The sequence below is a fragment of the Triturus cristatus genome, chromosome 2_2 (genome assembly GCF_964204655.1).
Source record: "Triturus cristatus chromosome 2_2, aTriCri1.1, whole genome shotgun sequence".
Lineage (NCBI taxonomy): Eukaryota > Metazoa > Chordata > Amphibia > Caudata > Salamandridae > Triturus > Triturus cristatus.
In genome coordinates this window covers 994,621,285-994,644,750 of record NC_140582.1, presented here as the reverse complement: position 1 = coordinate 994,644,750, position 23,466 = coordinate 994,621,285, and the positions used below count along the sequence as shown (strand labels likewise).

At 43.9% G+C, this 23,466-nt stretch overlaps 1 protein-coding gene across 1 annotated transcript in view; it reads left to right on the top strand.

Annotated features, from left to right (window-relative positions):
• The window catches only part of LOC146863045 (proton channel OTOP1-like), a 344,757-nt gene that overhangs the window by 169,719 nt on the left and 151,572 nt on the right, over positions 1-23,466 (top strand). The gene's annotated exons all lie outside the window — the stretch shown is intronic.

Sequence of the window (23,466 nt, the reverse complement as noted above, 5' to 3'; positions counted from 1 at the left end):
ATTTCCCCAACTGCAGCTGGGTTGGCACCCACTGCACCTCCTCAAGGGGCAAATCTCCCTCAAGTTCTAGTGACCTATGACATCCCAATATTCTACAGGGGCAGTCCTGCACAAATCCACACACGTCCTCCATGGATGACCATACCTGACTCCCATAGAAGTCTTGTAAGTAGGCCGCAATCATCTCCACAATAGTCTTGGAGCCCACCACTAAACTGCTGTCAGGGCCCAAGATGGTGCCTACCTTGATTACTCTTGTTGAACCAAGCTAACATCTTCCCCGCCTTATCACCTACTTCATAGTAGCACTTTGCTTGTGCTTTAGAGTACATTTTAACTGTGTCTGTTGCCAGGTAGCGGTATTCCTCAATCAAATAAGAAGACGTGCCTTCATGGCTTCTGAGGAGTACCATGCACTCTCTTCTTCTAAGTTCAGCAGATCCTTTTCCACTTCAGCACAATATTCTCCTCTCCTACATTTGTCTCCCACCTCTCCTAAAATTAGTATCCCCTGGATCGCTGCCTTGTATGCTACACTCACAATGGTAGCCTCATCCCCCGACTGAACTTTCTTTAAAATAGTGGGCCATGGTCATCTGTAAACGTGCCACCTCTTTTTAATTAGTAATTCTCCACATGACAATTCTCCATTCACCCTGACTATGAGGTGACTCCAGCATTATGCTAAGTGGGAAGTGATCCAATATCCCTTCTGCCTTATAGTCAGCCCCCCCCAAATCTATGGAGGGTCTCAATCAGGGCAAAACAAATCTATACAGGAGTGGGTGTTGTGTACTTGAGTAGAAGGAATAGCTCCTACGGGGTTAATGGAGCATCCTACAGACATCACCTATACCTGCAGCTTGAATGAAATTATCAGGTTTTCCGGCACCAATTCGATGAGACCGTTTACTTTGTGCCCTATCTAGGCGAACATCTAGCACCATATTAAAGTCTCCCCCCACTGTAGTGGTTGCCTGCGGTAGCTCAGCAAGCAATCTGCACAAATAGGTCAGTGTGTCTATTTGGAACCCCGGGAGGACATAGACTTTAACCAGGGCAAGCTGCTCTCCCTCCCAGTCACTCAAAACTGTTGTACAATAGCCCAATTAATCCACTCAACTCCTGTGCATGTGAAAGCCACCCATTTCTTAATTAAAACAGCCACCTCTCCCACACTAGAGGAGTAGCCTGTGTAACTAAGCACTTCCCCTGGGCCAACAGTGCCCCATTGCTTCCCCTCATATGTGTTTCCTATAAGAGGACAACATCTGCAGCATATCTAGTCAGGGTCCTAGCCACAAGTCGCTTTTTAAACTTGCTCCTCACGCCATTCACACTCCAGGACCGACATTCCATCCCACGTGTAAAAGCACAAGATCCCTGCGGCCCTGCATCCTGCTAAGGTTCAGAAGGCCTGTCTGACAGTTTGCACATTCATGCATCACTGCAGATCATTTAACTGCATCCCAGCTACCCCCCTCCCACACAGTACCTTACGGTGCTGTGGCTGTCGAATTGTCTACAACACCAGTTTGTGGTATGTTCATCAACATAATGCAGAAACAAACTGTAACACGAACATCGGGAAACTGCATTCACTGATTCCCTACTTCAGACAGGGCATGAAGGCTTGGCATCACATCATTCTGCCAGGCAGTCTTCCACTGGGGCCCACCAATTCCCAAGTTGCCGTGACATGAGGCGGCAAGTCATCCTCAGGAGCTCCCTCACAGTACATGACACTCCAGACTCGTCCTCATCTGGGGTATGGTGCACTACCTCCACCAGTGCCAACAATCTGTTCTCGGACTCTGGCCAAGAGATCTTCTGCAACCTCTCAGATTCAGCCTCCACTCTCATCAGCTCCACCTTCCTGGTATGAATGCTGTCCTCATGTCGGTTGGTAACTGGTATCCCCCTTGCCCATGCCAGTTCCAAACATCCTTAGCAGAGGTGAACAAGTGCAAGCGGTCCTTTTCAATTAAAAGTGCTCTCAGTTCCTCCCCTCCCGGGCCGACCCAATGTCCTCATCGCAGTCCTAGGCTGGTTCAAGGCTGTGCCAAGATCTTGGGCGTGGTTACTTTCTGCCGGCTCCTTCTCAGTCCCAAATTTGCAGTGCCTCCGGGCCACCTCCGCTCAGGGTGCCGTCAAAGCCCTTTGCAGCCTTATATACCCTCAATCTGTCAGAGAGGGTCAGGATGTCAGCGAACGCAGCCCACAGGCGCTGAAGCCATGTGATCAAGTAGCCGACTGCATGCGCACCTTGGGTACGCCCCGATAATAATTATATTGAGGATAGTGGTGAATGCATTTTCTGTAAAGCATTTCAAGAAGGAGGTGCGGAGGATGTCATATTCATGGGAAATCGTTTTCAATGCATTCAAGACATGTAAAATCTATTAGTGTGAGGGTACTGAATGTGTTCCTATAAGAATGGTAGATAGAACAGTTGGGCTGTATGTTCTAAACTTTATTAATTTGCTCAATTGTAAACTTGCTTATTTCTTAATGGTGGACGTTTCATTGAAGTTGGGCATCAACATCATATGATTCTGGAGTACAGTCTGACTAGGTAGCAGAATTTTGGTGGAGTGTCATTAGGGGAATTTGTTTTATGACAATTGAGTAATGGGGTTAAAATGGCAGTCAAGACTAGGTGCAGAGTGGTGAATGGACAGCAGGATGGTTAGGTTATCTTTTAACCAAAGTACAGGGGTGTAATATTTTAGAGAAAGGAAATCAGAGACAATCAGGAACAAAATGTTTTCTTTTGCTGGGAATGAGGTTGAGAAGGACGACAATAGTATGTTTCATCTTCCTAGCATTAATGAGGAAGATATTGTTAACTTGGTTGATGTGTTTGTGATAATATATAATAATTCATCAATCAAAGCATTGTTGGCTACTGGCAGGCAGTAAATGAGATGGAAGGTGTATGTTTGTTACAGTAGGCGTTGGAAGCAGAAAGTGATGAGTTCAAAGAAGCTGATAAAAGGGTCTTCTTGAGAGTTGTATAGCCAGGTGTGTTTTTGAACAACTGCTTCCCTGTTAGCATTGTTGGCTACTGGCAGGCAGTAAATTAGTTGGAAGATGTTTGTTTGATACTGTAGGCATTGGAAGCGCAAGTGATGAGTTTAAAGGAGCTGATAAAAGGGTCTTATTGAGAGGTGTGGGGCCAGGTGTGTTTATGGACAACTACTTCCCTGTTATCGGTTTTATGTAGGCAGGCCTTATGCTCTATGTTGTCTGAAATAGGGATTAGTGTTACAGCAAACAAATGATGGGCGGAATGCTGACAATGAAAACATTCTCCCCTAGTCAAAAGATCTGGGTTAAATCCATTTTTCTTTTGCTCACCTTGCCACCCCAGTTTAGACCCAGCCATATGTAAATCAGGCTTGACCCTGTGCCTCATGGGAACAGTCCAGATCGAATTGCTAAGCCAGCTCCTCCCTGGACCGGAAACAAGCATCCTAGGACCGGTTTCAGGGTTTGTCACCCTTCTTCAGCCAGGCTAGCTTGAATCCCGTAGCACAATGAGCAAGAGACTTACGTCTGGGCATACCCATCCCACTTAGGGCGAAAAGTGTTACAGCAAACAAATGATGGACGGAATGCTGACAATGCAAACATTCTCCCCCAGTCAAAAGATCTGGGTTAAATCCATCGTTCTTTTGCTCACCATTCCACCCTAGTTTAGACCCAGCAATATGCAAATCAGTCTTGACCCTGTGCCTCATGGGAACAGTCCATACCGAACTGCTAAGCCAGGTCCTCCCTGGACCGGAAACAAGCATCCTGGGACCGGTTTCAGGGTATGTCACCCTTCTTCAGCCAGACTAGCTTGAATCCAGTGGCACAGTGAGCAAGGGACCTACGTCTGGGCATACCCATCCCTCTTAGGGCGAAAAGTGTTACAGCAAACAAATGATGGATGGAATGCTGACAATGCAAACATTCTCCCCCAGTCAAAAGATCTGGGTTAAATCCATCATTCTTTTGCTCACCATGCCACCCCAGTTTAGACCCAGCCATATGCAAACCAGTCTTGACCCTGTGCCTCATGGGAACAGTCCAGCCCGAACTGCCTAAGCCAGGTCCTCCCTGGACCGGAAACAAACCTCCTGGAACTGGTAAGGATTAGGACAGTGCTGATGTGTGATAAACTGGGATGGATCTTTTTTTCTGTGATGAAGTGTTTCTAGGTTGTGAGTAGTTAAGTTAAGGTGTCAGCAATGTCTCGAGCAAAGAAGATGACAGAGTAGGAATTGATGAGCATCAGCTTTGGTGATTATGGTTTTTAGACGCCGGGAATGCAGAGTTAGGAAAAACAGGCACTGGTTTTTGGGGAAAGATAAACTTGCTGTAGTGAAGCTGTACCCATATCTAGGAAGAATTTTTACAAGCAAGTGCTCCAGCATTGACCACATTGACCAGTGCCGAAGTAAGGCAAAATCTGAGGCCTCCACATTTGGCAGATTTTATAAACATTGTGGGAAAAGACATTTTACACATGTCTTATCAGTTTATAGGATTAAAATCCCTGCCGTGCTGAGTTATGCCTGTGAATCAGTAGATGAACAGAAGTGGGATTACCTCGAGAAAGTATAGGGTGTATTTGGCGCCAAATGTGTAATCTGAACCACAGTGCCTCAATAGTGGCGGTGATTCAGCTCAAAACTGGGCTACTCACCACTTACGTGTTTGCTATGGCAGCGTGCTTAAGATGGAGCAATGCCTAATTAAAAAGTGTTGAGAAGCCCTTACGGGTAGCATTGTGTGAGGAAATATTTTCCTCCTTGAAGGGGAAAATTGTCCTCTTCAGGAATTACGAGAAAGCTGCAAATGTTTTTGAAATAGAGCACAGGGCTCTTTCCCTAAACAAGTTTTGAAAACTTGAATTAAAAAAATAATTTACGAAGTCTCTTGCAAAAGAGATTGTGGAAATGTGGATTTTCCTGATCAGTTATGTCCCCTATCTTGGACCCCAACGGTTCTATATGCATGTTACAAGTACATGTATGTTCCCTCCAGTTCCAGTTTCTAAGACGCAAACATATGTGTGTCTACCGTCGACATGTTCTCTGTCAGATCCGCCATTGATGGGCTGGATATTCGATTCCTAGGTATGAAAGGCCACCGACTTTATATGGCTAAGTTACTACATTTTTACAGCTCAGGCAAGTAGGCCCGATTCTGTCCTCAAAGCCTTTCCCTGCTCTCTGTCTTTGACAGCTTCAGCTTGAGCTCGCATCTGTATCCATGAACTTTGTCCTACTCCCTGTGCAGCTAACGGTGCCTGCCTCGGCCAGTTTTCGCATGCCTGCCAAGAAGCTGTATTTCACCTTCGAATTATCTATTTTGCTCTTCAGCCGATGCATTCCTGTCTAGTGATTTAGGTAAACATTTCCTTTAGCTCACAAGCAAGGACTCAGCCTTTCCGTCCTCCTGCAAGTGATTCATAGCCCTGCTGCCATGGAAAGTTTTCTGCCCCTCGCATCTCATATAGACACTTAGACGCTTGTACACGCACACACAGTTAGTATAGAATAGATTCTGTCCGAGAGTCCTTCCTTGTGGATAACATAGTTCTCCAAACATAGGATGGTAGATATGATTTGGGATTAGGTTGACTTGACCCCCCAGACTTCTCGTCTCCACATGTAGAGCTAAATGTCAAGTCCCCTTCACCCCCTAGTTGCACGTCAATTACACGTCATGCTGCTGCGCGCGCATCTATGCCAAGTATTATCTTATAGACCCACCTATGTCTGATAATGCAAACCAATCATGTTTCTTTTATTCCTTATTACGCCTAGTTTCGATTACGTACCTGTTTTGTCACTCTTCTTATCAAATGTTACGCCTTCTACATTCGTTTCATTGTAATGCACTTATTATAAAAATACATGTCTGTCAATAAATTATTGTACTTCACTTCCTGAACCCTCGTGGTGACGGAACCTGAAGGCCGCGACTCGAGTCGGCCATTTTGAATGGAATAAAGCCCATTTAGAAAACCTCTTATACCACGGATTCTGCCTCTTGTTATTTTGAGCTATTTTACTTTATTTTAGGATTCCGTATGAAATTCAGTCCGGTATTTTATTTACCACATAATGGCGCCCGAATAGGGACACTTTCTCATCTCACGCGCCGGCGGTGCGTTGCAGGCCCGGTCTCCTGCCACAGCTGGACGGACCATAAACGCGTACCAGCAGGATTTCCTGTAAGCTCCCTCCGGTCAAGCGGGGGCGACTGAGGCTGCGATCAACCCAGACGAGGCGGTGAGAAGTGCGAAGTATCCCGACCAGAGCCTAGCTGAGAGAGCAAGATCCGAGGTATACAGAGGCCCACCAGGTTTTCCGAAATCCCGATGTCCAGAGGGTCCGCTGTCCGCAGTCATCGAGTCCTGTCCATTCTCTGAGGCCTTCCGTTTCAAGGAGCTACTCGGTGAGTACCATCGCCGGGGAGGCGTGTTGACGCGCACATAGGTTGTGCCGGTCAAGACGGATTTGGGTACACAAATCCGGTCTGCACTGTTTAGCAGTGTATATGTACTGTTTAGCAGTATATCAAGTATTCCGAAGTATCCAGTTATTGTCAAGAATTCAGCGTGGTGATTAGTTAGGCAGACTGTCATCATTGTCGATCATTGTTAAAATGTTTAATGTTTAATGTTTAAAGTATTCAGAAATGTCTTGCATATTGTGGTATGAATGATTGTTCATTGTTCACCGTTCATTATTGTGTTTTTTTCATATTAAGTAAATTCAAGAGTAAGTATCAGATCAGTTGTAAATATGCCGCTCTTCTCGAAGTTAAGACAGATTACTACCAGAAAAGGGGTGCTTGAAGAAGCAGTTCCTATTCCTCCTAGGGACACTCCAGGGCATTTTATGTACCATAAACATGGCTTAGATGCCATATTGTTTCTTGATCTATGGGTAGATTATACCAAGGGATTACCGGAAAGTCAAAGGTGGCCCATAGCGGGAACCTGGGATGCAGAGTGCATCATGAAAGTGGAGGAAGAGTTATGGAAAAGAAAGGTCAGACAGTCACAGAAAGACGCTGTTGAGTTATGGCGTAAAGAATCTCATAGACGAACAGAAAAAGCACGTAGACAAGAAGAGAGGAGTAAAGAAAGTTCAAATAAAGTTCAAGAAAATCTATTAATTGAGGAAGGTATCCGAGTGAGATCAGAACAAGTAAATAGACAAAGAAATGCTCTTATGAATGGTATGTATCCCCTACTAGCCGAAGGATTACCTAAGGCTGCTCCAGAGATACCAAAAGACTTACCGCCCCCATTATTTCCAATTAAGGTACATCCAAAGGGGCTTCCCAGAACCGCAGAAGATGTTTTTCTTTCCTCATATCTAGATGACGCAGCTCCCGAGTATGCTAACGCCGCACCACATAGACCGTCTGGCGGAGGGGTTCAACGTCAGGATCAGGTATCTGTCCCCGTGCAACAGCAAGTTCCGACACAAGCGTCGGCAAGCACATCTGTTTCCGCATCTGTCTCCGCAGTCGACTCTACAGAGGTATCGACACCCATAGTTGCTGTGTCACGTTCAACGAACCCATTCACACCCGACGCCCCAGATAGGGCCACGGGAGGTGCTAGCAGTACTTTTACACCACCTAGAATAAATAAACTTGTCTTTCAAGAGTCAGCACATTCACGTACACCTAAATTCGTAAGTGAACGTACGCTTAAGGAACTCCTTGTAAATTGTAGATATGACCCGGTGGTTGGTAAAGAGGACGAAATGGTCCTGGCATCATTACGTATCAGGCGAGCCGCAGAGTATTTAGCGAGGTTACCAGGGATGACTACACATCTAGACAACATATATCATTTTGTTCAAACAGGACGAGATCCAGGATGTATTAACAGAGCTATGGAATTCCAGAAAGTAGAGATACAGGGGGAACTGTTACGTTTCCTCATAAACTGTATGATCAGAAATCAAGATCGTCCGGGGGTAGACCCGAATGCAATGCTTATTCTTACAAGATGGAGTCAGAATATATCAGAAGGGAGACACGATAAGCAAAATTGTATAATAGCCATGTGCCGAAAAATCCGTAAAGAAATAGAGCGTATTCATGAAGAAAGACTGGGAACAGACGAGTTTGAGCAAGATGAAGTGTCCGAATCAGGGAACTCCGCAAGACAGTCAGAGACCATAGCCTATGTAGGCAGAGGAAGATCCTGTGATAATGCTAGATGTTTTCCTGATCCAATACATTCTGTATGCCCAAAAAAACAGCAGAACGTATCCGACGCCTGTAATAAATCTGAAGTCTCCTGAACATTCGTTTCAAGCCGCAGATAAGATACTACGAGAACGAAGGGGTTACCACCTCCTCGATTCCATGGATGAGCAAGAATTAGCCAGATCAGCCGTTCACTGGATTGACAGTCCTGAAAAATACGGTGATGAGACCGTAGCACACACGTTTCTCAATCTCAGTACAGATGAACAACGCTTAGCTGGAATCTATATGATTCAGCAACTCCTCATATTATATAAGTGCCAACATGCTGACCCTGGTCCTTTACCTGATATATTAACGGAACTACTCACAAACAGATGGAGAGGTTCTAGTAACAAGCTAATTAAAGAGATATTAGTGTCACGTAAACAGTATGTCCTTTTTGTAAGTCCGGATTCTCTCTCGCTGCCCCACAGAGAAAGAACGCCGTACTATATGGATAGACAAAATCCTTTACGAGAAGTGCACCCAATAAAAGGCGAAGACAATGAGTTTCACCGTGTATTTGTTTACACACCCATATCAAAAATGGAATTATTAGAAATGAAGAAAGTAGTACCTAGTCATGACAAAGACCCAGCGGGTTTCCACCGAGAAATTAAAGACATGTTACTGATGGGAGAGTACACCTTTCCTGATATTATGACGATATTAAAGGTGCTTTTGCCTGCTGGCATTTATGAAAAACTGAAAGAAAAAGAGTGGGAAGTAGGAGACCAAAAGATAGACTGGACAGCATTAGCAGAGGAAGAAAGGGGCCGAACTGCAGGTTCGGGGCTCGGGGATAAAGTTAAACTGTTACCAGGTTTACTAGTACAGGTACTGCCACGTTTATTAACTACAAAAAAGGAAGATTGGGGTGCAATCACAGCCTGCAAACAAAAGCAAGATGAAGACACAAGCGATTATTATGCTCGATTTGAAAAATGTTTTGGTATAAATAGTGGTATAAAAGCAAGTAGTGACTCATATCCACATTTATTTGTGACAAAATTGGTGGAAAATGCATTGCCTCCAGTGAAGAATAGAATATTGAAATTCGAGAGTACCTGGCAAAGTAACACTCCGTCGCAAATGCTACAAATGTTACAGTATCATCACAATAGAATTAGGGATGAACAAGAACACGAGCATAGACGCATGAAGGATACAAAAATGAAAATGCTAGTTTCTCAGACAGTACCAGCAGATGGTCACAAAAAGGGTGTGACACATTCTGGTGATTCTGCAGTTCCTGTAAAAGGAACCTGCAATTACTGTAAACAACTAGGCCATTATGTACATGATTGTCCAGTCCTGAAACGTAATATAGCTACAGGTATTGCAAAAGAGAGACCACGATTAGTTAGACAAGATCAGAATGAACAAGGAGCTATGCAGCATGGACAGTCCATGCCAGTTCAGCAACAGTCCATGCCAGCCTCACAGCAACCCATACAGTTTGTGCCAGCTGCAACACCGTTGCCTGCTCCTGCCACACAAACAACAACACGACAAATGTATCAGACTGCACAGTATGAATACCCTGAATATCAGCATTACGCATGAACCAGCCTAGAGAGGGAAGTTGACTTACCGCTTATCGAGATTCCTGTAGATCAAGAAGGACCTTATGTACATAGTGAATTATTAGGTCAAGATAGAAAATTTTTACTCGATACAGGGGCAAGTCGAACAACTATAAAACGTAGTGAAGTTCCAGGGGCACCCCTCTCAGGCTCTCAAAATGTTTCCCTTGGTTTTTCGGGAAAACCTATTGTTAATGAAGTATCACAGCCTCTCCCACTTACGATAGGACCTTTGACACGAACTACAGATTTATTGCTTACTAAATCATGCCCAGAAAATCTGTTAGGAATTAAAACTCTGAAAGCACTAGGAGCCATAATATGTTGAAGGAGTAAGGTTGTTTTTACGTGATTTTAAAGGTCACTATGTGTCTAGAGACATGGATCCCCGACTACAGACTTTACCAGTACATCTATGGGCACAAGGCCCTACGGATGTTGGCTGCATGAACATTACACCCTATCGAGTTACATTGAAAGCAGGAGTGGTACTACCACGAATGCGACAATACAAGTTACCGCATGATGCTGTAGTGGCTTTGCTGAAAATAATTGATGAGCTGATTGCCCAGGGAGTAGTTATAGAAACAGACTCCAATATATGTAATTCACCGATAATTCCGATTCTTAAACGAACTGACCCTACTGCCCCACCAGTATACCGATTGGTTATTGATTTGCGTGAACTAAACAAGTGTATTGTACCACAATTCCCTGTGGTCCCTGATATATCATCATTGTTGACAGCAATTGATTCCGAAGCAACATTCTTTACTGTAATCGATCTCAAGAATGCCTTTTTCAGCGTCCCAATAGATCCGGAAAGCCAATACTTGTTCGGATTCAGTTTAAATGGGCGCAGCTTTAAATTCTCACGCGCTCCCCAAGGATTTACAGAAAGCCCCAGCATCTACAGCCAAGCACTGAAACGAGAACTTGACAGTATCCACATGCCAGTCAATACTGCACTGCTTCAATATGTCGATGATCTGCTGATCACCGCGAGAAGCGAGTCAGAATGTGAAAAAGCTTCTCTGACAGTTTTACATTTCCTAGCCGACAAGGGGCACAAGGTGTCCCCTTCTAAGCTGCAATTCTGTGTTCAGCGAGTTATTTATCTTGGTCACTCGCTGTCCAAGGAGGGAAGGCAGCTTACACCAGATCGCATCCAGTTAATTGCTAACATGTCAATACCCCAGACACAAAAGGAGGTGCGAGCTTTCATAGGCCTCACTTCATATTGTAGGCAGTGGATCCCTCAGTACGCATTTCTAGCAAAACCACTCATTCAGTTAACCACACAGGAGGCAGCCACATCGACTGTTCTTCCTTGGACTCAGGAACATACACAAGCTTTTGAAAGCCTAAAGGAAGCTTTATGTCAAGCACCTGTTTTAGCAACACCATGTTATAGCAAACATTTTACACTCTTTGTTACAGAACGCGAAGGTACTGCCTTGTCAGTACTCACTCAGGATCAAGCAGGATCACGCAAGCCATGTGCTTATTTTTCCAGTACATTAGATCCCGTAGCTCAGGCTTTGCCTGCATGCCTGAAATCAGTGGCAGCGACAGCTTTAGCAATCAGACAAAGCGATGCCATAGTATTAGGACACCCATTGACAGTACAAGTACCACATGCAGTAGAGGTTCTTGTGAACCGAACACAAACACAACACTTGACCATAGCAAGACTTACCGGTTATGAACTGACATTGTTTCAACCACACATAGAGATCCGACGGTGTAATACATTGAATCCTGCTACACTATTACCTGTAATTGGAACAGACCCACTAGCTCATGATTGTGTTGAAATCATTGAAATAAAGACGAAACCTAGACAAGACTTGACAGACGTTCCATTGTTAGATCCAGACCTGACGTTGTATGTAGACGGATCGTGCATGAGAACAAGTACAGGAGATTTAGTGGCCGCGTATGCAGTCACAACAGACACTGAAGTTATTGAAACAAATTGTATAGATACTTTGTCAGCCCAAGCAGCAGAACTTATTGCTCTAACGCAAGCCTGTATTCAAGCCACAAATAAGAAAGTTAATGTATACACTGACTCACGTTATGCATTCGGAGTTGTACACGACTTCGGCGTGCTGTGGCGAGAGAGAGGTTATTTAACCTCCCATGGTGCCCACATTCAGCACGGACCCCTCATTCATGCTTTGTTAGACGCAATACATCTACCCACTGCTATATCGATTATGAAATGTAAAGCACACACAAAGGTTACTGATACCATTTCTCAAGGCAATGATTTAGCTGACAAAACAGCTAAACAGACTGCTCAGAATCGCACATTAGACATGACAAAGCCAATAGTTCAGACACCAACACAGTGTATGACAATTAAGGATCCCGCACTTGACGTAATTGACATACAGACACATGCCACAGCAGAAGAAATAAAGAAGTGGACTGAACTAGGAGGGATCCAGACAGATCAAGGATGGATGACGAAGGAGAAATCTGTATGGTTTCTCCCTGATTCCATGGTTCAAGCCATTATAGCTACAGTTCACAGTCCAGCACATTTAGGAGAGAAGGCTATGCTAGACAGCATTCAGCACATTTGGTTCAATAAACATTTACGAGCAGCAGCTAAACAAAAAGTTCGTACCTGTATGATATGTTGTCAGTTTAATCCAGGAAAGAGTGTTCCCGTAGAGCAGGGTGGATTTCAGCCTCCTGACCATCCTTTTGAAGTCCTCCAGATGGATTATATTCAGATGGAACGTTGTCGAGGATTCAAATATGTTCTCGTAGTTGTCTGCGCTCTCTCCCGTTGGACAGAGGCGTATCCCGTATCAGATTACACTGCCTCGACTACTGCCAAGCAGCTAGTTCGAGAATTCTTCCCACGGTACGGTTTACCACGTGTTGTATATTCAGATAACGGTCAGCCTTTCTCATCCGAATTAATGAAACATGTCTCACTCTTGTTGGGATATCAGTGGAAATTCCACTGTGTCCGACACCCCGAGGCAGCAGGTCTCGTGGAACGACATAATCAACTTTTAAAAATCAGATTGTCTAAAATATGTCAGGAAAAAGGTGTGGACTGGATAGTAGCCTTACCAGTTGCGCTATTCTACATGAGAATGGTAGCACACTCTCGAACAGGGCTATCCCCTTATGAGGTGATCTTTGGTAGACCACCGAATATGTGGGGGACGCCTATACCCCGTAAAATAACTGATGTTGACTGTAATATGCTGACAGATTACCTGGCTTCCTTGATGTCTGCACTACAATCTTGTCGTTCACAGGTAGTCGCAGCTTTTCCTGACAACACCGAGGTGAAACCTCATGACGTAATTCCCGGCGATTATGTTCTCGTCAGGAATTTTGATCGGAAAACCCAACTGGAGCCAAGGTGGAGGCTTCCTAAGTTGGTCCTGCTGACGACCAGAACAGCTGTGAAGATCGAAGGGAGGAAAGGCTGGGTGCATTCCAGCCATATAAAAAAATTTCATGGACTTCCTCCTGACACAAACAGTACTCCCCGTGTGTCTTCCCCCATTGACTCAAAGCTACCTTTGGCTGAGGCCAGTAGCACCGAACTCTATAAACAGAAACTCAGGTCCAGATCTAAACTGTCGGACGATTTGATTGTTTAAGTCCTCTCCAAGGTGAAGCGGTTGAATCTGTCCCGACATGTATCCCTTAGGTCTGAATCATGTAGAGTCCAGAATCATAATGAAACGACATGCTTATTGTAAATCACTGCGTAGCCACTGTATTGTGACTTTATTAATTTTGTTTTTCTTGAGTTTTTTAATAGTTACTGCAAGTATATTGTTGCATATGTATTATCCTGTTTCTAAACGTGCTTTCAATATAACTGATGAACATTCTTTTAGTGACCTACCCCCACATGAGTTGTCCTATAGACTTGCGCTGCGCAATAACACATTCATTAGTATGTTACATCATTCCCATCAGACTAGTAATGCCACCAATTGTCGGGTGTGTGGCCGACTCCCTCCCTATCAGAATACCAAAGGAGTTCTGCCTTTCTTTCCACATCCGTTCACACACAATGGCTCCTGTGGAGCATGGTTTAGTTTATTAAATTCCATAGACCCAGACACAGCAGTTTATCAACAACACTGGATATGGGGAAATCTGAATATAGTTTTATTCAAAGTCTGTCACCCCAATAAGGAGGGTCACCCCAGTAGAACAGGAACTGATTTAGAAAATGAAGTGTATAAATTAGGTAATTTTACGCCTAATCTTATGATTTTGAATGTTAAATCCGAAGTTGAACTAATTCTGCCCACTATGTCTGTATTTCCAGTTAAGGGTGAATTATGTGTGAGAAAAGTTGGTTCCATACATATGGGCCATAGCCAATGCGTTACTATAGTAGAATATAGTGATCAAGGTAAATCTTCATTTAGAGCTTCTCGCCATTCTTACTTTATATGTGGTCAGACGGCATATATGCGTCTGCCTCTAGATTGGGATGGTACCTGTTACATAGCATTCCTTTTGCCACCTGTTTTCCTAGCTCCCCCTGATTATTATCGAAATGTTCATTTAGTACACAATAGAGAGCGAAGAGATCTCCCAGTTGTCGATTATACTGAGACAGCATGGGACAAATATGTAGATTTCAATAAAGGTATCTTTCCCTATATAGGTACTATATCAAATAGTAAGCTGATACGCAGACTCACCAAGACTCTTGAAGCTGTAGTAAACGAGACTATAGCCGCCCTAGGCAATCTGACAGAGGAACAATCAGCGATGAGAATTGTTGTTCTCCAGAATCGTCTTGTCCTTGACGTCATCCTGGTCGATAGGGGCGGAGCTTGCAGGGTCATCGGATCCAGCTGCTGCATATTCATACCAGAAAATTCGCCATCTGTATATAAAGCTATAACACGCCTTCATAAGATTGTAAGCCAGATACACGAGAATCCAGGCACTTGGACGTGGTCCGGGTGGTTTTGGAGTGTGATATCAGCCTGGGGATGGAGAGTTCTATCCTTCCTAGGTATTGGCCTTCTTATGCTCTTCAGTTGTTGTTTATGCCTGCAATGTGGACCAGCGATTTGTGGTCTGTGTGCCACATCATGCATTCCATATCACAGTTCTCGTTCAAAATACCGGAAGAAGAAGGAAGAAGAAATGATGCTCCATGAGCAAATCGATGGAATAATGAAGATTGATGTCTCTTGAAGGGCAAGAAGGGGACAAGGAGGGAATGTGGAAATGTGGATTTTCCTGATCAGTTATGTCCCCTATCTTGGACCCCAACGGTTCTATATGCATGTTACAAGTACATGTATGTTCCCTCCAGTTCCAGTTTCTAAGACGCAAACATATGTGTGTCTACCGTCGACATGTTCTCTGTCAGATCCGCCATTGATGGGCTGGATATTCGATTCCTAGGTATGAAAGGCCACCGACTTTATATGGCTAAGTTACTACATTTTTACAGCTCAGGCAAGTAGGCCCGATTCTGTCCTCAAAGCCTTTCCCTGCTCTCTGTCTTTGACAGCTTCAGCTTGAGCTCGCATCTGTATCCATGAACTTTGTCCTACTCCCTGTGCAGCTAACGGTGCCTGCCTCGGCCAGTTTTCGCATGCCTGCCAAGAAGCTGTATTTCACCTTCGAATTATCTATTTTGCTCTTCAGCCGATGCATTCCTGTCTAGTGATTTAGGTAAACATTTCCTTTAGCTCACAAGCAAGGACTCAGCCTTTCCGTCCTCCTGCAAGTGATTCATAGCCCTGCTGCCATGGAAAGTTTTCTGCCCCTCGCATCTCATATAGACACTTAGACGCTTGTACACGCACACACAGTTAGTATAGAATAGATTCTGTCCGAGAGTCCTTCCTTGTGGATAACATAGTTCTCCAAACATAGGATGGTAGATATGATTTGGGATTAGGTTGACTTGACCCCCCAGACTTCTCGTCTCCACATGTAGAGCTAAATGTCAAGTCCCCTTCACCCCCTAGTTGCACGTCAATTACACGTCATGCTGCTGCGCGCGCATCTATGCCAAGTATTATCTTATAGACCCACCTATGTCTGATAATGCAAACCAATCATGTTTCTTTTATTCCTTATTACGCCTAGTTTCGATTACGTACCTGTTTTGTCACTCTTCTTATCAAATGTTACGCCTTCTACATTCGTTTCATTGTAATGCACTTATTATAAAAATACATGTCTGTCAATAAATTATTGTACTTCACTTCCTGAACCCTCGTGGTGACGGAACCTGAAGGCCGCGACTCGAGTCGGCCATTTTGAATGGAATAAAGCCCATTTAGAAAACCTCTTATACCACGGATTCTGCCTCTTGTTATTTTGAGCTATTTTACTTTATTTTAGGATTCCGTATGAAATTCAGTCCGGTATTTTATTTACCACAAGATAATGCATTGGTTCAGCGCATTCCAATAACATTATAGCGGGGAGTAGTATTTGTAAACAGCCCCAACCTTATGTCATAAGGAATCTTCCCCCACGGACGGCACAGAACCATCTTGTTCTTAAGGTTGAATTTGCTTCCCTTACAAATAATAACAGGGGCGTGGGAGGATCTTCCTGGGCAGGATAGACTTTGTCACCTATGTGGAAACTGGTTGCACGATCTAAATCATGTTTTAGTTGTCTGTCCCCTACTAGAAACCCTCACAACATCGTTTCTTGAGACCGCTGTTCATAAAATACAACATTGCTACAGCTGAGGAGGCCCGTAATTGTCTTTTGGTCCCCCCTTCTATACCAGTTTGCTTTAAAATCTTTTGCTTTTTTAAAAAAAATTTAAATATATTTTAGAGAAGGATTATGTTGTTCCACATAGATGTAGTCGGCTGCATATGGCTCCCTTTGGCCAAAATCTAATATATTTTATAAGTAGAACTTTTGGGTTATTTTATCATATAAATGAAATCATTGGAGTATTTAATGGTATGATGTGTTTTGCACTGACTAAGTTATGGTGGTATCCTTAAGGGTTTATGAAATTGTTACAATAATTACGCTCTTGCACTTTCAACACCTTGTATGTTGTTATGAATTTCTACACGTACAATGAAATACATATAAATCAGGAATAACGTATCTGTTAGGCCTCTTTGTATGCAATCTGAATAATGATCATTTTGGGCCAAATGTACTTTTCGCTATAATTAGAATTTCTTAGGGATTTTTGAATCTGGTATTATGCTTGAGCACTTTCCCTTTCGTCATCTTTTTTGCTGTACCTACTGTGTACCGTACAACAAAATCTGGGATTGTTAAATCTCTTTGCAATATAATCATCGTTGTGTAAAATGCATTTTTATAAAGATATTTTAGGATTTTTTCATTACACAGTCGAAGTCGTTAAATAATCGAATGGCACAATTTGTTTTGCACTGGCCTAGTTAGTTTTATATCTTAAAAGTCTCATGAAATTGATTTTACGTTCGCAATCCTGCCTTTTTCCTCTTGTATGCAACTGTGAACTCTGTAATGTCTTACGAAAATTATAATTTGCGATGTCTAATGTCTTAATTTAGCTAGTGCAGGTTGATCTGGTATATTGGAGATTTCTGTGCATATTTTTATGTGGAACTCCTTGGAGTTCCGAATCATAATAATACAATTGGAATTGAATTGTGGCACACCATAATCCCATATAAAAATTCAAGGTCAATTCGAGCCTTTTTAAATTTTCCCAAGTTTTCTGATTGGCTGTTTTCCCTTTTTTTGTAAAAAAAAAAAATACCTTACGTCTTTGTCTTCCTTCATGGAAGTGGAGAGGCTCAATGTGGAAGACCTCAGCAGGTCTGAGCTGCAGAAACTCTGCAAAGAGAGGGAGTGACATGCAGGAAAGAAGGGGCAGCTCTCCAATGCCTATAAGGAAGTCAATAGGACACAATTCCAGCCTGAGGACTCTGAGGATGAGCATCCTATTGTGGAAGATCTTGATAAAGAGGAACTTGATTTAGGTCTGGAGGATGACCTGGCTGTGTGCCGTGAACTGGACCTCCCAGAGGAGGGAGGTACTCTTTCAACTCAAAAAGAGCCCAGTGTGAGGGCAGTACGTAGAGTGTCCCCAAGGGCCTGTCCTCAGAGAAGCTGGAGGACAGGGAGTCCCAAAGGGAGCTCAAACTTTAGTTGGCCAAAATGAGACAAGAGGCAGATGAGAAGAAGTCTGAGAGAGCCTTGGCAGGATAAAATAATGCTGCTGGAGCATGAGAGGAGCCTCGAAGAACTGGAGATAAAGAAAGGCAAAGCTAAGAATCCAACAGAAATTGTGGCAGTGTACCTGTAGTGTCTGAAGGTGACAAGAAGGACCACATACCCAAATACCTTTAGCCCAATTATGTGGTTGAGGATGATTATGACAAATTACTTGCTGTGATTGAGGTTGCTATGGGAGTGCACAAGGCCCCAGTGGAGCATTGGGGGTGGCTTGTGGAAGAATATGCCTGAAGTGGGGATGATTCCACTACTCACACTAGCAGTAAATGACCAGACCAAGTATGCCCCCATGAAAGCCATCCTTGTCACTAATTTTGGATTTACACCAGAGGTTCAGGGACAGCCAGAAAGGTCTGCACAAGTCTTGGGTAGACTTCTTAGGTTACTTAAGTAAGGCCCTGAATGGTTGGGTGAGGGGCAGCAAAGTTAATGATTATGATGGGCTGTACAACTTAATTCTGAGGGAGCACATAATCAATATTTGTTTTACAGAGCTGTGCCAGAATCTGGTGGACAGCAAGTTGATTTACCCCAGGAAGCTTGCTGAGGAAGCAGGCATCTGTGTCAGTACCCGGGTGTCCAAGAAGGCATCTGGGTGGGGCTCACTAAAGGGTGGTCATGGTTTACACCACAAGAAGAAGGGGGGATAAAAACGAAAAGGAGTTCTCATGATCCCCCTAAAGAAGTTCACAGGGGAAAGGGTCCCATTACCAATCTACCCAATCTAGCCATGAAAATAAAGGTTTTGTAGGAAAAAATACAGGGAAGTTGTCCCTAAGTGCTACCAGTGCTACCAGTATGGGCATATCAGTGGGGAAGCTAAGTGCTCCAAGAGGGCATAGCCCCCCAATGGTGGGTAGTCTCATTGGTTGGCCAGTGTAGTGCTTGGGGAGGAGCTGGTCACAGTAAGTGAAGGGGGCAGCTATGGTTGCCTTAGTGTCCCTAGGTGATGGAAAAATAGTACTTAAGGCCCACATGCCTGCCAAAACTTTCAAGCACAGGCAGTGGGTCATCAGCACACGGTGAGGGAAGAGGCTCCAATGAATGCAGGAGCCAGTATGATTATCATCAGGTGCTCTGGTGTCCTCACAGCAGGTGATACTGGATACTTTTCACCAGGTTGTGGAAGCAAACAACTGTAAGAGCCACTACCAAGTGGCTCCGGTTCCCTTTGAGTTGGGGTTCTCAGGTTCTCCTAAAGTAGCTGTGAGCCCTGCCATGCCTGTGGATTATTTTCTAGGGAATGACATGGAGCACACTGTCTGGAAGGAAGCGGAGCTCCAGTAATACCTGGAAATGTTGTGGTTGCCTGAGTGGGTCTCTATGACCATTCAGTCCACAGCTTTGCTAGAGGAGAGTCAAGGCAGCCTGGAATATGGCAGCTGCAAAGAAAGGAAAGAGCAGGAGGCATGAGGAACTAGCATCTCAGGCTCCTGCAGTACCAGTGGATGGGGCGCTGGAGAAGGCGACTCTGGAGCCGACCAGGGAGGATGACCAGAGCCAAACAGGGAGGAACACCCTGAGCTTGCTGGGTAGCAAGTTGAGGGTGGGCCTACCAGGGTGGAGTTCCACAAGGGGGAGAGGGAGTGTCCAAGCCTAAAGGAGCTGAAGTAGAAGGTATGTCCCCAACGACTCTCAGCAGCAAAGGGGACTTCATCCCCCAACCAGTAGTGTGCCACGAGACCCCTTTGCAAAGTGGTTGAGAAAGGGATCAGTGCCTCTGATGGTGTTTTAGCAATACCACTGTAGGATACTTACTTGTGGCGACAATAAGGGTTCTTGGCCCCCCGCAACCCTCAGCAGGCAAATGGAATTAATCCCCCAACTAGTTGCGTTCCAGGAGGCCCATTTGCAGAGTTGTTGAGAAAGGGTTTGGGCCGCCAATGATGTCTCAGCAATCTCGCTGTGGAGGACTTACCAGTGGCAGCATTAGGGGTTTTTGTTCCCCAATGACCCTCAGCTGCCAAGGGGACTTCATCCCCAGCCAGTAGTGCAACAGGAAGCCAATTGGCAGAGTGGTTGAGAAAGGGGGCGGTCCTCCGACAATGTCTCAGAAATCCAGCTGTGAAGTACTTACTTGTGGCAACAATAGGGGGCTTCAATAGGGGTGGCCAAGCAATACTCTGCCTGCTCATGGAACTCTGTGGAATCTGGCTGAGTTTTTCAGGAACTCCATGGAATTCCGTGGAGTTAAAAACTCTGCTAGCTCCACCCAGACCCAGTTAAAGGGTGTTTCTGCTGCTACTATGCAGGGATTGTAGAGGTTGGGTACCACTTCTTAACCTCAAACAGGATCTCATAGGGAGTCCGATCACCCTGGGATTTTCCAGCCAGATTGTTCAGGGCTTTCTGTACCCCATATAGATGATGGACCCAACTGCGAACTAAGCCTAATACCCTAGCTGTTAAGGACTGCTTTAAGTCCTGTTATTTCCTCTCCACTAATGCATTTCCCTCGGGATGATAGGGGGAGGAATACCATACGGTCACACCCAATTTTCCTATTGTTTCTTTGTAAGCCTTAGAGACCTGAATGGAATGTGCCAACTGTGTATTTCCCAATGTAGACTTGTAGGTCTTTTATAACAGTTCTGGCATCAGCCGATCGCTGTGGCCAGACCCACAGGAATCGAGAGCAGGAATCCACTACCACCAAGATGCATTTTTAAGCCCCATCCGATTGAAAGAGGCCGCTGTGGTTCAGATATATACAAGCAAGAGGCTTGTCTGAGATCAATAGAGGTGTTTGTGGTGAATGTGCTACGGTGGAACCCTTTATCAGCTGGCAGATGTCGCATTAAAGGACAAAGACCTTAGTCTGTTGATCTAGACCTGGCCACTAATAGCGTTGCTGCAATAGAGAAATTGTAGCCACCACCTCTTAATGTGCAGATGTGAGGCACTCATGTGCTGCTAGGAATAGACCTAACCTGCGATCTGAATTTCTGCAATCTGAATTTTGTATCACTCCAATATATATGACCAAACGGGATATTTTGTGCACTTAACTGGTAGGAGTATTCTGTTGCAAAGCCTTTCGTCAGGCGTGTGTCATCGTGCGCAGCGTTGACAGCCACCATATTGTCTCCATCTATTCTCATACTTGAATGAGTTATTGCAGTGACAGCAGCAGTTTGCATTGTTGCTTTTGTGGCTTCATCAGCCATGGAAATCCATGCAAAATGTATTGCTACTCACTGATGACTCCAAGATTGACTCACAGGAGTCCATTGCAAACATGATTTTAGCTTAGCCACCTTTCCCCGAAGTGTCTTGTGCTTTATTGTGTACCCTTTGGACTCTCTCAATCCATTCTGGCTCCAATAATGTAATTACTCATTGTAAGTCTGGACACAATAATAGAAATGACATACTATGAGTGTGTGGAATCCAGGATCCTTATTCTGAAGTGCTAAATTAAGAGCTCTCAGTTCAGCAAGCTGTGCTGTGAATTCACTGAGTGACCGCATGTAGGTTTTTCCAGGGTGGAATTTTCCATCCTGCAAGCGACCTTTCACAGCAGTACATGCTGTTGAGTATTAGCGCTTTGTTCATACAGCAGGCTGGGCAGAGCCATCAGTATAGATGATGTCATCATACTGATCAAGAGGCGTGACTTCATTGGGCAGAGGATATTCATGTTCATATAGCAAGAAGGCTTATGTTTGTGGTGTAGATTCAAAAATGTTATCCACATCAGTTGCGGTGAATGAGTTGACCCATTGTATCCATCGCAGATTGAAAGTCTTCACGCTGAGGATGCTGGCTTTTGTGACATCCTCTTAGGCTGGCACCAGAGTCACGACAATTAATAATTTCCCCAGAGCCAATAATCTTTCTCTCACCACAGCAGTCTGTACCACCATCAGTATTTGTTCTGTGGGTGCAAAACGCATTTCGCATTGGTCTGTAGATGCGATTTATATGCAATAGGAACAGTGTCACCTTTATTTAATGTAACGTAGTAATGTAGGTGTACCCTGATGCCCCTGCGATTATTCGGATTACCAGATTTGTTGTACTTACACGTGTTTCTAAGTGTTTTGAAGCTAGCATGTCAGCTTGTATTGAACGTAAAATTTGTGTGTGTTCAGTTTTCCAATGTGCACTTGAAAAGTCTAGATAAATCAAGTCATAGAATGGTTTAACCCATTCTGAGTAGTCCAGAATGTAAATTCTGCCAAAATGTTGGAATCCCAATATATATTGAAGTCTCTTCAATGTGTTTGATGGTTGTAAGAGGGCACACTTCTCTAAGAAATGTGTTGCAAGGCTTTTGCCTTCACTTGATAGCTCATATCCCAGAAACAGGACATTGAGGTGGGTAATTTCTGATGTTTTTAAAGTTGAATTAGTAGCCTATGTGAGCAAATCCCAGGACCTATGCGATCTACTCTTGACAAGTGCATAGAAAGGTTATCATTTTGTAACATATGTCAACAATATAAGGCAATACATGGTCATCATTTGTTTTTTAAACGTTTTGGAACCCGGGCTGAAAACAACCCTCGGCTGTTCTAATATCCCTTGGGGCATATGACAAAGCTGTTTTTGATAACCAAGCATGCTCAATGCAGTCAAATACCTGCTTTTAGGTGCTACATTTTGGTAGAAAAATCCATTTGAGATAGCTAGGGTGGTTTTGTATTTTTTACGCACTATATTGTTCATTAATGCTGTGCTGTGTGCGTTTTGTAAACCAAATGTACGTGTTGCTGTGTTTAGATGTCTGTAATCTAATATTAGAAAATATGAATGCTCTTGTTTCATAACTAGAAACAAAGGATTGTTTATAGGAGAGGTGCAACTTTCTATTACACCTTGGCATTCAAGTTGTGTGTGTATCTCTCTAACTTGTTTCCTAGTCTCATTTTTAATGGGGTCTTGTCTTTGAGGTTGTGAGGCTGACGTCAAAGTTATTACCTGACAAGAGGAACCGCCATCAGTAAATGGTGGCTCGCGGTTTGCAGATCACTACGAGTTGCACAGCTTTATACACATTGGTCTTCCAATTACTAAACCATCAACCATAGTATTTCCATTTGTAATCCATTTTATTCAAAAATGTTTTCTCCAATTTTGATCCATCACGTCAAAGGTGCAGGATTCAATTAATCTTATGCATTTTAATGACTCCAGAATTGCCCATCCGGGCCTATTCAGAGGCAATAAACGAATCCTGAATCCTCCGAATATATCCCAATAACATATCTCCCAATGCATTTCGGTCAATGATGACCTTCCTCAGAGGTATCTGCAATTTACGAATAATATATGTCAGTCACACTCTTTTGCCAAACGACATTGTGAAGCATTATCTAACAAGTTTCCCTCCCTTGCATCTAGACATAATAAATAATCAAAAACATAA